General features: G+C 41.4%; 1 protein-coding gene across 15 annotated transcripts in view; it reads left to right on the forward strand.

The window, feature by feature from the left end:
* The window catches only part of ptprdb (protein tyrosine phosphatase receptor type Db), a 155,614-nt gene that overhangs the window by 30,587 nt on the left and 106,461 nt on the right, over window positions 1-18,566 (forward strand). For all 15 annotated transcript variants that reach the window (XM_058640363.1, XM_058640364.1, XM_058640376.1 and 12 more), the window contains exons 4-5: window positions 14,028-14,104; window positions 15,259-15,304. The gene's annotated coding sequence lies outside the window, so the exon portion shown is untranslated. The remainder of the gene's footprint in view (window positions 1-14,027; window positions 14,105-15,258; window positions 15,305-18,566) is intronic.

Raw genomic sequence — 18,566 nt, forward strand, 5'->3', positions numbered from 1 at the left:
AAAGGCTTGCCATATTTGCCCCGTTTTACTTATGCAGCTCTCACAGTAATTCATGGGAATGATATTAATATTAATAATTAGCATCTCGTGCACACAATATACATATTTTGTGGGCACAAATGATTATTTCATGGACTTAATTTAGTATTTTTTGGCCGCAGCTTAGAGGTTTTTTCCCCCTCATGTCATGTCTGGGGCTCCGTATTAATCAGAGAACTACAGCAGTGATTCCCAAACTGGGGTACTTGCACCCCCGGGGACACGGAGTGTGACGTAAGGGGTACGCAAAGAAAAAAGAAGCAAAAAAACCCCACAAAAAACATGATTTGCAAACAGCCTGATTACATTTTGTAACTGGCATATAAATAGACATACAGTCAAATTCAGACAAACATTGCAGTGAACAAGTGAACTGGTGTTGTTCACATTCAAATAGATCTATTTGGTGAGAAATAATTGAATGTGAGAGATTTTATTTGATGTGTGTGTGTGTGGGGGGAGGGGGGCAGACATTTTCTTTGCAGGAGCAAGGCAAGGACTGTGGAAACTACAGTATTAGCCTTGTTTCTGTCTGTTCATTCAGGTGTGATGCAAAAATTGTTAAGCTCGGTGTCTGATAATGTTAATAAAAAGTTTACTCTAAGTGTTATAACATTTAAAGGGGACATATTATGCAAAATCAACTTTTTAACCATTTCAATACTTATATTTGGGACTCTGAAAGCCCTACAAGTCGCCAAAGTGTGGAAAAAGAATACTCAGTCATGTTTTCGTGGTCCCCCTTAGTGTAAGTATAGGCGATAAAACACGCCATGTTGAATTCCCTGCGCTTATGACGGCAGCATGCGCATTTCACCGCGAATGTTACCGGCCCACCAGTAAGTTTACTTCGAGAGCTCCACCTTAGCTCCACCTTGTCCCTGCGAGAGTGCAGGCGAGGGAGGAAGAGCGGTATTATGTCAGTTTATTCAGCTCGCCGCGCGCTGCTGGCGATCAGCGGTGGCGATCAGTCGTGCTGTCCCTAAGTGTTTTTAACTGATTAACAGTTCGGCACTGTTCGGCTCGATCCTTATGTAGGACGTCTCTTCCTGTGACGGCACTCTCGCTGTTCTCCGCGCACGCTGCCATGTTGATATTGTCAGAGAACTAGTGGAGGGAGGGGGAGAGGTATGGAGCAGATGGAACAGGAGCTGAGCGAGTGAGCGCTGTAAAGGGGACAAATCAGAAACCCCCTGGAAGAAGTGGGTGTGTGTTTGCCTGTGTCTCATTTGCATGTAAAGGGACCAAGCACAAAACAGAGCGTTCTGAAAGGGGCGGGTTTAGCAGGGTTATTGAACTGCTATGATGCTTCATCCTTATGGTATTTTGACCAAAGCATGTCACTGACATGTTCATTAGGACACCAGGGAACTATTTTAATTGGGGAAATAGGGTATAATATGTCCCCTATAAATGACCTTTCTATTGTAAACATTAGTTCAAACTTTTGAAAACTGTTGAAAGTCATTTCAACATTGGTATTTATTTAGAGTTCAAATAAATACAGAGCCAGTTTACAGAGCCTTTTCAATGACGTAAGAAGCTAGTTTCTTGTAGTCACGGCAGTAGGAGCTGATTGCAAGGTGGTCATCTGTCATTGTCGAGTTGTGATTATGAGCCCCAGCCCGATTTAAACCCGCCATTTTTTTAAATGAGTTATAACCAGTAGCGTAGTTTTGTGTATGGACGGAGTCCCCACCAATATGTGGAGAAAGCCAGCGACGAGACCGAGGGTGAGCGGATTTTACAAGCATCAGAGAACGCATCACAGCTGAGCGGTAAATTCGCAGTGAGGAGACGAGAGAGAGAGAGAGTGCAGGTGATTTGCTGTTCTGACCAAACAGCGGTGACCTTTTAGGGCTGCCAGTCCAGACGTGGTTTCGTGCTCGGGCAGAGATTTTAAACTTGACAGCCACAGCGGGGCGTGGTGTTGGCGCAGCACAGTTATTAATTATTAAAGAGAATTAGTCCGACTGATCGCGATCGACTGGTCAGGGACCCAGGATTTAGAGCTACTTACACGCAATGTCAGATGCAGCTGGTGTCTGAGTGGTGTTAACGCAAAGAAAAATGCAATGCTAACCTCAGCTATAGAATGAATATAAAAGTGATAACGTGTCCTCTCCCTTATAGTGGAGCCAAAACAATCACTTCCTGGTGTCGAGCTGCATTACAGGTCATAAAGCTCATGTCCTCCATGGTGGCAGAAAATATTGCATCAAGCTTTTTCGTCACCGACTTAAAAAGTGTAACCATAATTTCAGCCCACCATTGCTATGACCTACTTTGATTTAAACAAGCTGCAAGGGTGATGTATCAGCTCCAAAGAGACTGTAATTTAGATAGATAGTTGGCGATAATCCAATTCATACTCTCAGAGTCCAGTTTCGGGGGGTTCCCAACCTCATTGAATAGACCACGGCAGGAATTGGTCATCTGCACAATGTCAATCTTTGTGTGCAACACCACTCAACACTCAACTCAAGTTGCGTAATGTGTTGTTTGTGATCAAATTCATTTACAGCCTTAGCTTTAATAGCTCCGCTCAGCAGGAGAAAGGTTAATTATCACATCCTGTTACAGACGGACAGGACACCTGCCTCTGTGACGTGCGCACACTCAGACTCTGAATCACACAGGCCATCAAACAAAACTGCAACTGTGTCTGTATCCGTCTTTTAAAGATGCAATCGAGCATCTGTTTGTCCTCAATTCCCTCATTACTCTGAATCGAGGCCTTCATTTCTTTTTCCCTCCATATTCACAGCATGACGGAAATGATGCCACAAAATTCATTCGTGGCATCGCTCATCAGGAAGGAGCAAAACAAATTCCCCTTGGAGCATGTTTCTTCACTTTGATGCAATGTGTGAATTGTGCAGGTTTATCACCTCTCTGGGAGAAGGCAAAAAGAAAATAGAGCCCCACGCAAAAATGAAATGACAGTAGAGTGGACGGAGGTGTTCAGTGGGTGTGAAACGGTGTGCCACTGAAAAGGATCGCTGTTGTGTTGGAGCCAGACAATTTACAGCAAAAGATTGAGACTGACCAAAAAAAAAAAGGGTCCCTTTTACTAAAAATTAACATTGTAATATATCTACTCTCTTGAACGCCACCAACTTGACTCCTCTAACTTTATATTTCTCATCAGACTTCACCATGTCCTTTTTTAACTCACCCACTTCTCAAACTGTCTCTTATCCTTCTATTTTTGTGTTGTTTCCCATCCACCTCCTCTCTCTCTCTCTCTCTCTCTCTCTATTGCATTTCTAGTCTAGACAGGTACTGGGAAAGGTGGAGAAAATAGGGTGAGAAGAGGGAAAGGAGGCAAAGAGAAAGGAAGGAAAGGAGCCAAGGGGATAAGCAAGATGGAGCCAAAACAGAGAGAGATTAATAGATCAAGGAGCGAGGTATATGATGAAAGCTTAGAGGAGAATGAGAGGAAAGAAAAGGGAACTAAAATGAGAGGAAAGGGATGGGTTATGATAAGGTAGGATTGGAGGGAAGCGCAGGAAGATATGTGGAAGGGATCAATCTGAGTATTTCGGGTAGGTGCTATGCAGAAGTGCAGAGGAGGCAATTTTAATGCAGGGTTGAAATCAGGCGCATGAGATGATGAGAGAAGGAAGTGGGAAAAGGGAGGGAAAAAAGGAAGCTAAGGCAATCCTGGGTGCGTAGGCAAAAGTTTGGGACTAAGTGAGAAGGAGGCAACACAGGAAAGAATGGATAGATGGATGTAGTATGTGAAGGAGAGAGGACAGGAACAGTGTTGTTGTTCTTTTACGGGAGGACACCGGCTGCAAGGAAGTGAGGTGGGTAATAAGGCCATAGCTCATTCCTGGGGAGAAATGTGAGCGCGAGTGTCTCAGAATGTTGGTGTGTGCACTCACTGTGTGTCTGTGTGAGTGCATGGGTAGCTGAGAGGAAGCAGTCTCTATCCTATTAGTGACTACCTCTCTCTGAATGACTTATATGCACCTCATTTTTTACTAGCAGGGATGACAGCATAGAAGCTAAGGGAAGAAACAAACACACATTTGCACGCGCGCTCACACACTCACACACGTACACATGCACGCTCGTGCAGCCACAGGATGGTGACAGGAAAAATCTGCTCCTCCTTCCTGATGTGATGAGGAAATGCCATGAGCGCAAAATAACATGGCAGGAAACTAATGTAAAATTAATACTGAGATTCTGAGTGGAAGGTTAGTAAAGAGGAAAAAAATCAATTACACAGTCTACTCCTTGACTTTCAAATTATAATACTGACTCATTCTTCACTGACTTTTATTTATTCTAGTACTTTTATTAGTAAGCAAACAAACTGCAGTTACACAAATATTAACCCGCTTTTACACAAACTGCCAAGCCGGTAATGGCAATCAATCAATCAAACTTTATTTATATAGCACTTTTCAAACAAGGCAATGCAACTCAAAGTGCTTCACAGGATAAAACCTAATCCCCCACCCAGCCAACAAATGGCTAAATAAAAAAAATAAAAATACAGCAGTGGAGAAGTGAAGACATAAGAAGGGAGAGAGGAAAAGAAGAGAGGAAACACTGTCATGGAAATCACAAACAGCCTCTAGGGAAAACACTGGAGAGACTAAAATACTAATGGGTGACCTAAACAGGAGGTAAAAGCAGGTAAAAGAGAAATTAAAAACGTAAGCAGTAACAGATAAAGTGTAATGAAATAGGTAAGTGAATCAGTAGTTAAAATAACAAAGTAAATCAATAAATGAGGTCAGAATGTCAAAGGACACTCAAATTAAACCTTAAAAAGGTTAAAAATTTGGTATTGTGATCTGCCGATGTGTATTCAAGGTACAAACATGGAGTGATGAGAATGAATGTCTTTAAAACAAAGAGCAGACGTACAGTTGCACGGTAGAACAAAACCAAAGACTGTGTATAAAAATGAATGCAGTATTCCAGTTTGAACACTAGTGAAACACAAATTAGCAACTTGCTTGGCGACAACTTCTCAACTTCTTCTTCTCTCCTCCGGATGTAAATGGCATTGACACCTCGATTGTATCTCAGTGCACGCGTGCCATCAGAGCGTGTGACTGAACAACAGGCCGACACACAAGTAAAAGTCACATTGTTTTATTGGGCTATTATTTTTCTGATCGATTACATGAACGTTGCGTCATTTAAAACTTAAACTGAGAAAAAGTCCTGCGTTTGTATTATTCATCGTTAACGATTCACTGACGATGGGTGAAGGAAAATGCGTGGCATTTGCAGCGCCAGTGAAATGACCTGAAGCCAGAAGCTTCCCCTCTGTATGTCTTCCCCCTCTTTGCTAAGAATAACACACAGAGAGAAGGAACCTACATCCGCCATCCATCACATTTCTAAAATACAGTTGAACATTTCACCCCGAAACAGACAGCCGACGTTATGACGTCATGTTCAGCTCGCCTCGTAGTTCCTGTTACTCACTGCTTATATTTTTAAACTTCCTGTTATCCTCGGCGTCAATTTGACCTCATTTAATGTTTCGCGTCTCTAAAAATGTGATTTATATGGTTTTTACTTCATATTTAATGACTGAATTGAACCGAGACACTTAAAATACCTGCCACACAGTCAGAATAAAACACAGAGGTGGGTGATATTTTATACTTTATAGACAGTCAAACCAGGCGGGGGTTGGTGATTTAAGTTGAAGTGGTTTAAAAGCGGCATCCTAACTCAACTTTACCAGTCTGTGACTGTGATCGTTAACTATAGTCCGAATAATTCATGATTATATTTATTTGTACTCAAAAACAAAGTAAAAGTTCACATAAATCTTGTCTTATTGGCCTTAAATTCCAAATGGAATAATGAAATATCATTGATGTGTTTGAAGTTGGCATTAAAGGTGTAACACAAAATTGGGGGGAAGTTTCCACTTTATATTCGTTGTCCTATACCTCTCTGTGATTTTTTTTGTCAATTAGTCAAAATAATTAATTGTTTCATTTTATTTTATTTTATTTTAACTCAAAAACAGGGTAAACTTTAATGTAAACAATGTTTATTGGCCCTAGATTCCAAAATGAAGGGAACTGAAGTAACACTAAAGGTGTAAACACAGAATTCATTGACTTTAAATAACAGTCAAACCAGATGGAGTCATTATTGCCCCTGGAGGACAAAAGGTGTATTGCAAGGACATAAACAAGGGTTGAATTTCTTTTCATACCTGATTTTATGTTACATTATTTATTATTTGTTTTATTTGATTAATCTTTCATCATGTTATGTCTTTTTTTTATCTACTCACTGTCACTGTAAGTGACTCATGACCCTCAAGGATTTTTTTAACCTGTAAAACTTAAACATTTAAGCGCTGCTAAAAACTGCAGCTCCATTTCAAACATGTACACAGACGTGTTCCGGCGTGAACAACCGTGTACACCTGGATAAACCTGGATGTCTGTGTGCAGTATAATCAGTTGTTCAGGGGGAATTTTTCAATTGCAAGATATTTAACAAATTCCCCTTCTACCAGGCTTTGTAATGTAGACCGCCATCCTCTCTGCTTCCTGATGAACCTGAAATTTTATCATGCCCAAATTAGTACCAGTGTGTAATAGCATTAAAATCAATGTCTATCAAATCAAGTCAAACGCTGGAAAAACAATTTCAAACTAAATTTGAAAGGCACATGGGGGCAGACAAACCTAATTTTCTCACAGAAAAGCCAACACAAAATCATTTTTAGTTTTATTTAGTGAGGATACAAACAAAAGGGTGTTTTCATGTCGCACAAATAAACACACACACACACACACACACACACACACTGTCAAAATAGCTTTTCAGTTCCATCTATTCTTTGAATGTGAAAGTTCATACGTATATAATATAGCATCTCCATGGTGACATTTTCTCCCGACAATGAAGACTGACCTCGTCAGACTCCTCACCCACTTGAGTTCAAGCAAACCCAAGGACTAATGCGTGGAGAAAGGGGACACAAGAATAGGATATAAGAATCTCAAATAATTTAGCTGCCTTAATTAAATTTATGCATCGTCTTCCCTGTGAAGAATTTGGGGCAGCTGTATCAGCGAGAGGGGGATGAAAAGGAGAGAAAAAGAGAAAATGGGTCACCCTGGCAGAGGGACTAAGAGACTTCATTAGGAAAGCCGTTGCAGTCATTCTGTGGCCATTCTAATTCTGCTCCAGTATTCCCACTCAGCACTCATGGGAATCCAATATCAGCCGAACATTTGTGATCTTGTCAAAAGTAAGTAATAAGCAGGTGTCAGGTCATGCTGCTCACCCACCGCCACTCGCATGATATACTGCCACTCCTCTCTATTTATTCTGCTTAAATTACCGCTCCATCCCGTTCACCTTGAAGTGGAAAATGTCAGATGAGTTTCTTATCCAGAACTTTATTGTTTCAGTGACAAAAAAAAAATAAATAGATTGTCTCCAATTAAAAGAATCACGCTGTTAGGCCTAAAACTATTTGATTAAGTCTGAAGTGTGTGATATAATGAGACGTGTTGTGTCATTTTTCAAGGATGATAGCTGAGGAGATAGAACACGGTCTTCCACTTCAGAAGGTCTTCCTCCCTCTTGTATCTATTTGCCCTTTCTCATTCATATTAATTCTCCTTATCTCCCTCTCTTCTCTTCACCTCATAACTCCCACTCTTTCTTTCTGGCTTCCCCTGTGTTGTGCAGACACTTTCACTTCATTTTCTCCCTCAGTCATTTGTTCTCTTGGCCTCGAGCGCAGTGGTGTCTAATATGTTTTTAAAAGTAGGACACTGCTGAGTAATTTGTTGGACCTACCGAATGATAATTCAAATATTGCACCATATATCTATGGTCACTGGGACACCCAGGGCACGTCTTAGCCTCTGCTGCCGTGCAGAAGAGTCACAGTGATTTTTATTTTGCACCATTGCAGTGTGGAAAGGATTATCTAACAAAAGACAGCTTTCTTGTAACCTTTGTGTAAGCTGCACAAAGAAAACTGACTTTACAGTGAATTGGCGATGTTGTAATGCTCGCAGCCTCCCTTTGCTGTAGTTCCTGCTTTTAAAACACGGGGAAAAAAATCATCTCTTGCTTCAAATTCAACCCATTTCCTCTCATGTTGTGAGATAGTTTAAGTGTTTCAAGTGGTCTTTCTTCTCAAGAGACACAAAAGAGCAGATCATTTCTTCTGTGTCATTGTTAATGGCTACAACCTACTTAAGAACCACGAGTCATGCTCATCGGTGATACAAGGCTGGCTCGGTGTCTTTGGAGCTTTGTTGTTATGTTGGAGAAAACGACCAAGTTATTTCATGTGTTTTATCGTGACTTTGACTTTGAGACTACTTTTTGACTGAATAGTGTCTGCTGAGGGTGTAGGGTGTATAAGACTTTTTTTTACTGTATGTTCTAGGCCTGGTAAGCTTAACCCTTTACTGGGCACTCATTGAAATACTTGTATATAAGATAAGATAAGATAAGATAACTTTATTTATCTCACAGTGGAGAGAAAACGGCGTTACAGCAGCTCAACAATAGATAGTAAACAAACAAATAAACAATATACAAGTAAGAAAGAAATTATTTACCTATATATAAATATAAATATACATATGTATGTAATAAGGTGCAGTTTCTCTCGGTAGTAAAAATATACAATGAATGTAAACATGGCGTTATGGCAGACCAAATATGAATATAATATTTATACACTGTTGTTGTAGAGTTGTACTGCAGTTGGAATGAATGACCTGCGGAGGCGCTCTGTCCTGCACTTAGGGTGTATCAGTCTCATATTGTAAAAATATAAAAAAATATACCAGAAAAACACAAATAAAGTGAAAGGTACATTATTTCAGAACAGTATTTCCCAATCCTGGTCCTTGGGGACCCCAGTCCTGCATGTTTTAGATGTTTCCCTGCTCCAACACACCTGATTGATTTCATCAACTTTCCTTTATTAGTCTTTGAGATATTACCATAGATGAGGAAGACTGAGCCATATGATCGTACTTTTTGCCTTCCAGATCTGCACTGAAGTTTCAAGTGTCACAGGACTCCACTTATGTAGCTGGATCTCTGCTGAAATCCACACTTCTTAGATCTCGTGGTAACGCGTGGTAACGCAGTTTCGGGTGACTTCGGAAGTTACCAAATATAGTTATTTTCTCAGTAAAAGGTTAACAACAGTGCAGAATCTTTAAAACTCTACAACGTAATCGTTCTTGGAGTCTCATAAAACCAAGTCCTACACCTGATTAAACTGAACTGAACTAGAAACTCTCCTTTTTCAGAAACTTAGGAGCAGAGCAGGTCCCTGTTGTCACCTTCCAAAGTTGATGTGGTGACTATGTTGGCAAACAATCAGCAGACACAGAGGAATTGTAGCATAAATATGGAGCAGTGGTTCTGACCTATCCTACACGTCTGACGCTGTATGTCCTTTGTATTTTTTACTTTAACAAGAAGTCTCATTTAGATTGTGACCTCCGGCAGCTCTCTCCCAAACTCAGCCTGAGCATGAGGTTCAGCTACTTTTAAAAATAGTCGCACAGAAGGACAGTAAGGAATCTGTCCATTTAAGTCACTGTGATACACTGTCAAAGTGAATGATGGTCTGTTTCTATTGTTTTCTTAACTATCAGATTTCAACCTAATGTTTGTGGCAATCAGGTTAAAGGGTTTAGGGAGACTGAGTTTTTATTAGTTTATTATCACCTTAATGTTAAGATTTGCTCCTTACATGAAAATCTGGTTACACAGTCACAGTATGGGGACTTGTCGTCTTTATGGGGTAGTAAATTATTAAATTTTAAGGTGCTGATACGTTGTATATGGCTAGGATGAGGGTTAGGTTAATGGTATGGTTAGAGTAAGTCTCCAGGAAATGAACACAAGTCAATGTAATGTCATGGAAACCAGACTGCTTGTGTTTATGCCAGTAAAGTATTCAGTCCGTCGCAATATGCAGCGTCACCCTGTTGCATATCGGGGCAGCCCATGGTCAAGAGGGAAGGAATTGGGCTTATAACCTGGAAGGTGATATGCTGGTTCAACTCCCGGGACAGGCCAGAGCTGGGGTGCCCCTGAGCAAGGCATCAAACCCTTCCATTGCTCCCCGGGTGTAGTTACTGTAAGTGCTGCCCACTGCTGCCCACTGCTCCTGTGCCCGGCCAGTGTGTGTTTACTGCTGGTGTGTAATAAGGATGGGTCAAATGCATGAGGTCAAATCCACTATCACTAATTATCACAGTAACTAACTGTAATTCACCCAGTATGCCTTTAAATCGAAATTTCTTTTTGCTTTGACATTAAATCCTCATCATTGTCGGTCTCTAAGATTACATTTCTGTCGGCTGCGACACATGCAGTAGCTGACACTGCAATGCTGATAGGTGTAAATGACACCGATGAAAACTGTCGGATTTTCAGGTCTATAAAAAAAGAACACAGATACAGGGACTGCTGGAACACCTTGGAACACAAGTTACCCAGACTACTTGTCCTTTTCGAGCCTTGATCATTCTTCCACACGCAGACTTGAAGTACATGTGCAGTGGACGTGTCACAGTAAAAGGATGAGCTGCTCCTACTCTTGTATTTGGTATGACAATACTACAATAAAAAAACAAACCGAGTACCCTATTATCAAAGGTACAAAATCGGAATTGACCTCTTTCTATCTCAATTTCAAGGGAGGTCCTTAAACACCAGGACAAACAAGAAAAACTGTACTGTTCATAAGTGTCCAGTTGTGCCGCCTCAGTACGCGTGAGGTCTACGTGGTAACAGATTCAAAATGAAGTTCATGGAGTCACAGAAACCATAAGTTGGCCATAAATCTGGTGAAGTCCAAATTTAATATCCAGTAATAAGACAAAGGATATAATACAGTTTTGTTGTCATACAGGTGTGTGATATGGATTAATATCCTCTTAAAAATCCCATTTGAGACATAATATTTAAAAGGTGTCACTCCTGGGAAATTCAGTTCACTTAGTAATGATAATATGAAGGCACACTGAAGTATTGTAATGTGACTTGATTGTCCGGGGTTTTTTTTTTTTAAAGTTAGGATTAACTTTAAAACTTTTTTTTATTTCATCTTTAGTTGACCTTATTGTGTCTGTCATATTGGTTATATCATGTTCAATTGGTTGTTTAATGTTTACATAAATGAATACTTCTCATTTCAATGATAGATTTTATTTTTTTCCCATTTGTGCATCATCTAGGCTTAATCTATAACGCTGTGACTAGTAGAGCTGAAACAATTACTCGATTAATCAATCACTAAATGAATCGTCAACTATTTTGATAATCAATCCATCCGTTTGAAAGCTTTTTTTCTGATTTCTGATTGTTTTAGCTTCTTTAATGTGAATATTTTCTGAGGGTTCACATGGACAACTTTACCAGGAACGACCTCCTTGACATTGTGAGCTAAGCGATTGTTTCCGCACAGACACACCTCAAAAGAGCAAACATGTTTGCAAGGTTACATTCCCTGCTGAAATGAATTTTTTTCCAGAGAATTCCACTCTTGATGAACAAAATGATATTGACACATTACTGCTGCCACAGTGAAAATGTATGACAGGGGCCACTCATCGAAGCGTGCCTGATGACACATTTTCGTTGGTAATAATTCCAGTCTCGTCGAGAGACAGCCAGCTGATGGCCACTCTGCTGCCCTGCTTACCCACTCGCCTTGATGTTGCGTCCAGTTGACGGCAAGCTGAGAAGTGAGTGTTTCACTCATGCTGAGTGAAGCCAACCCAAAGTAAACCAAGTTCCACTGAGCTGCCCTACATCAAAATAAATATCTGGGCTATTGCTGTGCAGAGCAGCACAGAAATAGTTTGGTTCATGGTGTGAAAATGGAATGCAAAAGCACTTTCTGTGACCTTATATGCCCTGAGTCATTTCTGCCATTAGCAGAAAGCCTTTAAGGTGTAGTCCAGGTGAAGCAGATATCAACATTTTGACTCTCACCCAACAACAGGGATAAAAGCGATTCAAGTGCCACTGTAAAGCGCTCTCATGAGAGTCCTTGCAGCGATTCAAAGCAACTAAAATGGTTTCCAGACACGTTTGTTGTGGGTGCCACTTAATCGCACAAAAAGCAGGGCGGAAACTACGCTAATGTGTAGGATAAACATAACTTTTCCCAGCTTATTGTGCGAGAGCTGTAAACTAAAATTGCCTGCACCAACATGAGCTTCCCAAATTAGCTGGTTTCCAAACACTTCCTCCTCTGCACAAGGCAGCCGACGCTTTGATTACTTCTGCTGGGCCAGCACAGGTGAAGCACACTCTCACTAACAAGGTGGTTTCCAACAAGGGAGCACTGAAAGCTAACAGGAAAACAACATGATTGAGAGGAAAGCTGGTGTCCTCAATAGAAGGTAACCTATGCTTATAATAACCCTCCACCCAAATGATTTCACCACCTATTGTAAAGATCGTTACAGAAGAAACACGGTCCAAGTGAAGAGGAATCCAGGGAGAAATGTGCGATCACCTGGAAATAAAGTGTGAACTTGTATTCGCACATACAGGGCTGACATAGATCTCGTCTTATATAAGCCGTGACAGTTAAAGGCAGACACATATTCTGCTTCACTTCGTGTCAGTGGGTGCCACCGTGACCCCGACAACTGTGCGTGTTTACACTTAAAAGGATGCAGCAGTGGTGACTGATGTCATTGTTTTAATTTGCAAATTGTGTGTCACGTCGACATAATCAGTTCCTGCAGCTAATGTGTGTGTTGTTCAGTAAGTCAGTCAGCAGCACAACTACAGGAATGGTGTAACAGCACCGACTAGTGGTGATTCTGTTTTATGGCACCTTGCTCCATTTGCCAGTGACTTTTTTTTTTTATAATATTGTGTTAATAATAGAGTTTTTCCTGTATTATATTATGACCATAATGTGCATGCCTACTGCAAAGTGGTGGCTTACAACAATCAGGCCGTATCTGTTCAGAATAGATTAAAAAGAAAAAGTGTTGTTTCTTTAAAAATAGTACAACAGTAGGTGATTCATGGCACTGGGCAACTGTGTACCAAGTTATTTTGGCTTCAAAGTTAATTTAGGAATATATCCATCCGTTCATTTTCTACCACTTTTTCCTCCATATGAGATTTGCAGGGGGGTGCTGTGCCAATCTCAGCTGACATAGGGGGCGACAGGCGGGATTCACCCTGGACAGATCGCCAGTCCATCACAGAACCACATAGAGACAAACAACCATCCACTCTCACACTCACTTTAGAGTGTCCAATTCACCTCATCCCCAAATCTGCATGTTTTTGGACTGTGGGAGGAAAACACACACACACACACGGAGAACATGCAAACTCCTTGTTCAAACCTGGGTCTTCTTGCTGCAAAGTCAAGAGCGCTAACCTCCACACCAACCATTTGGCTCTAATTTATAGGAATATATTTCACAGAAAAATATTTATCCTTTGAAATTACCCCGGTTTGTGTACTGCAACTCATGGAGGAGTAACATCTGGATTATGTGGACATTTAGGTTCACAGGCTCTGCTCGCAGAGTAGTCTTGTGACCTGATGCAACCTCTTTGATCTGTCAGATTATATACTTATTCTGAGGTGCTGTATGCTTTTCCCACTTCACCTTTTCATCTCTCAGCCGCGTGCAACCCCGTACGACTTGTAAGTAGCAGGCTCGGAAGCCCTAAAAGCCTTAAAAGCCCCCAGTATAGGAGTTGAGCCGCGACTGTCCATTTAACCCAACCTGCTTTCAGGACAACTCAGCTGCAGCAGTTGAACTCAGCCAGGACGTTCTACGCTGAATATTATGACATAAACAAACACACACACACACATCCAGTGTGTAGCAAAAAACGTAGTCGAAAAGCCAGAGATGGTTTTAAGAGCATTGGGTTCTGAAAGGCTAAGACTCTGTTCCTAATCCTTGCCCTGCTTTTCCTCTTCCCCCTCTCTCTTTCTCTTGCAGGAGAATTCTTGGGAGATTTCCGACTCTTTCATTCCTCAAGGATGAAGCAGCACCGTGGATTTGTGTACTGAAACAAGGTATGCACAAGTATGATGACCTTCAGAAACAAGAGACAGCAGCGCACACACACCAACACTGTGCATGCAGCCTTCGTTAACTGTCCACAGCGCAAATGTCTTCTTTGACATATTTCTGTGTGATTTGTGTTTTGGTAAAACTGAGAAAGCCACATAGCGGGAGTACTCAAAAGAAAGTATAAGAGCGGTGGGATCTTTTTTTTTTTTTTTTACAGAGAAAGAGAGTGAGGGAAGAATAGAGCGCTAACTCATTGGGGACAGAAAGAGCGCGTGATGATTGAGTTGACAGGATGAAAGTTTAACCAAACATCGGCTCCCCACAGGAGAGGCAAATCTGCTGCTGTAGCACCGGACAGCGAGAGGGGAAGACATGCAAAGAGACAGACTGGCAGACAAGACAAGACAGCGCGGTGATCCCCAGCTGTTTTTAAAACACTGCCTCTGATACATTATTGAATATGTAGCTCCCCAACGCATCACTGAGCTTTCCTCTCATGTTAGCACTCAAGTTGGCATCGCGTCACCATTCTAAATATAAAGCATTCGCTAACCCCTCTTTGGTTTGTTAAAAGATGCAGAGGCCGCACGTAGGCTCTCTCTTTTTTCTTTCTTTCTGTCTGTATTGTTTTGTTTCGAGTGGCTTTCTGAAGTGGAGTTTGTTTGTGACTCGTGTCAAGCGCTGCCATATTTTTTTAAATTCTAAAATACATTTTGATCAAATTATTGGCAGATGAGTACACTCCCAGTGCTTCTGTACTGATTGATCGCTGCAGGCCTCTGACTATGAAGTGCATCGTCCCTGCTTTCTCTCGACTCTGTAATTCTCGTTCCCTCTGGTTATTAAGTTATTAATGAATTTTATCTGAGGTCGCTGTCCTGAGATTTGTATGTAGGTAGGACTACCCGGTCTGGTCTACAGGTGGCAGCAGAGCGACATACCCAGCAGGCATGGTTCAGTAGCAGAATTCTACTGGCACATTTTCACCTGAAAATCCCTGTGCAGGTCTCATCCGAGGCAGGTTTTTTTTAGCTAATGATTCTTCCTGGCCAAGGAAAACAGTCCTAAAAAATAACCCAACAACAACAAATCATGACGTCGTCTTGTTGATCGATCAAGTGTGCAGACAACTCACAATGAACTTCTTTCCTTTCAGCTCCCACTTTCTAACTTCCATGTTTCAGAATGAACCATGAGCAAAGGTAAGAAACACACCTTTTAGTGTGTGAGTATGTGTGTGTGTGTGTGTGTGTGTGTGTGTGTGTGTGGTTAGAACTGTGATGCACGGAGAACTGGCTCATTTGGGGGTGCATCAGTGTATTCGCTTGTATACATGTTTAGGGCGTATGTCTCTTTATGACAGATGTTGTAATGACACAATTATCCCTCTGGCTCTCAGTGGCTCCATGTGAGAGGTTGCTATAGTGACTGAGGGTTGAGGGGTTGGGGAGGCCAGAGTGGAATATGAGGGTGCTGAGGCTGAGGAGAGGGGGTGGAATAGGAAATTAAGTGCCTAGTGCTTCAGGCTTGTGCCTGTGTTTCAGTTATTGTGCACATGAGTGGGTGAGCGTGTGTTAGTGCGACGTTTATGTCTATTTGTTTGCACAAAGATTGGAGTATTGAAGAGAGATTGAAGAGTCGGCGTCTTTGGTAATCTGATCAAGAAAACGTACTCAGACTCCGCAGTCAGTCACACACACACACACACACACACACACACACGTATGCTCTTCGTCTGTGTAGACAGGAAATCTGTGATGGCTGCAGTGTGGGCTGAGGGTAACCTGCTCTGCCAAATAGAGCAACACAATGACTCTGGGTCCCACTTTGTATCACTTATCACTTAAATTGCTGTTGTGGAAACTGGTACAAGCCAGAGACAAGCCCGCTGGCACAAGGAGCAGAGTCACTGCAAACTGGGTGAAGTTTCCGGCTTTCACATCAGATTGCTGATCACTTTGTTTGTCTGAGAAAGTGGTTATCAGTCTGAGGTTCAAAAGCCCGCAGTAAGTTGCAAGATAAGTCGTAGGGGTGTGGAGATTGTTAACGGGATAGGAAATGTGTTTATAACTGTTTTGCATGTTTTAAATGTGAACAGGAATAGTGTGTCTCTGTGTGCTGGTGCTGTGGTGGACTGGCTTCTCCAGATGACCCTGTACATTTGGTGAAATATTTGCAGAGATATGAGACGGGGTTATTTAAGATATACTGTATGTATTGGAACTTGGGAAAGAAACAGCCTGGCACAAGGGGCCACCTTAAATTAATCTCATTTTTGTGACACTTTAAAGTAACCCCCTACAGCTCTGATACCAAAACTCAGCAAGCCTTCTTTATGCTTGTCTCGTGTATCTCCAGAGTGTGCAGCCTCCTGTGGATAATAGTTATTGTGAGAGATACAATGTGCAGCACCACACAGGGCCAGCTTCGCGAGGGGATTACACTTAGATGGTTCTTCCGTAGAGAATTCAGTCTCTTAATCCTGGCCTGTGGAAGCGGACTGCGGCGCTGTGGCCAGATTAGTTCACACACGGAGCAGCGCTGGGTTTGAAGCCGCCTGATGCAGCATCTTTTGACAGCTTCTCCCAAATGGCTCTGTTCTCTGAGGGAAACATTTTGCCCCTTTCTGTCTTTCTGACTGTGTTTTTGTCTCTGCTGCTCTCTCTGCCTGTGTGTGTGTGTGTGTGTGTGTGTTTGCTTCACTGGCCGGTAGATTTCTGGGTCAATCATAGCCTTGTTCTGTCTCTGTCTCAGACGCTGTAATTACCCTCACGTGATTCACATCTGGTAATTAGGATGGTTGGAAAAGTGCTTAGACATGTGACACACACTCATACGCACACCAGTCATTAGTGGAGCGTTGCAGTACAGTGTTAATGGGATTATCATTGCTGAGGGTCCCACTTATCAACCTCTTGCTCCTCTCTATTCACAGTTGAGAGAGTCTTTAAAAGAACTGACCCTTCCTTCCTTTCTGTCTTCTCACAAACACAAATGCCTTAAAATACCCCAGAAATATTCCAGAGTTCCTTCTCTGGTTCACAGTTTGAAAACACCTCTTACTTTTTGTACATAAGGGTGAGAAATGTGCTGCATTGCACCTGCAATCACACCCAACAGTGGTTTCGCAGCATCCTGGAGTCCACACCACATAGCCCTACTAATTCATTCAAAGGTACAAAACCCATCATTGATTGCACTTGTATACCTTCTTTGAGTTGTTCAGCTGTAGTGAGAGTGTTGTGTACTTTTACAGAGACCTAACACATGGAAGAAAGATTGGAAGTTATTCAATCCGAACCCTGCAGAAGTGGAACTTTTGCTCAATTAAAAAGAAACACAGTGTAAAGAAGATAAAGCCAAAAACATTGTCACAATATAATATTTCCTAATCATTCAATGTTGATAATTATCCCACAAACCCTAAAAAAACAATCTGATTTTTGCCCCTGGTTGACAATTGTAGAATCCAGTTAATTGTGATTTTAAATGGTCAAAACAAACAGGGAAACATTACGTAACACATCTGATGTAAAACACTGAAAACAGATATATTGCTAACACATTATACAGTAAATCTTTTGTCATATTGATATTAAAGCGAACCGTATATAGTAGGGATGCACAATATTATCTCAACGACATTAGTATTGGCTTTAAAATGTATTATCGGATGTTGATAATGAATGATGAATAAAACAGTAAACTGAATAGGCTTCTACCTCCTTGACTTCACAGCTTGCATCATCTCCCTCTCTCAGTTTATTTACTTTGCACAGTGAAATAGGAAAGTTTATATTTCACTCTATATCGGTTATCTGCCCAAACACTCTCAAACAATATATCAGCAACGAAGTCCAATATCATGCGTCCCTAATAAAGAGAGATATCTTTACGGAATTGTCTCCCAGCCCTAAAATAGCTATTCAAATTAAGTACGGTAATGCCGTCAGAAGAAAATCTAATTTGTTTTGAGGGGAATATATTCATATGCAGAATGTTGATTCTGGATTTGCAGCTAATCTGCAATAAGTGTGACGATAAACAGAAATGTCATGCCACATTGTAGTAGGGACGCAACAATGGAAAAGAGGAAGATGGTGAGGAAAATGACTTGAATTGGCTTTATTTATTATTACCTTAAGTGGCACTGACATTCACCCCTCAGCCACTCTCTGCCCTCCCTCCCAACGATACTACATCCATTTCATCAGCTCATTTAAAAGTAGTATTGGCCATAACCGTTCAATTTTCACTGTGTTTATTCTGCTGACTGTAATGATGATGGGGATATCGACTGTGGAGGGCCAAGTGATTCTGTCCAGGCCGTTGTGCAGAGTGGTTCGATGGAGAGCAGTGGATGACTGGAGGGCTATGGCTGTGGTATTACATATATTGAGGAAGGGAGGCGTGGGAAAGAGATGCCCTCTAAAGACCAAAAGCTTAAATAACATGTAGACATAA

Source organism: Solea solea, chromosome 10, assembly GCF_958295425.1.
Source record: "Solea solea chromosome 10, fSolSol10.1, whole genome shotgun sequence".
Classification (NCBI taxonomy): domain Eukaryota; kingdom Metazoa; phylum Chordata; class Actinopteri; order Pleuronectiformes; family Soleidae; genus Solea; species Solea solea.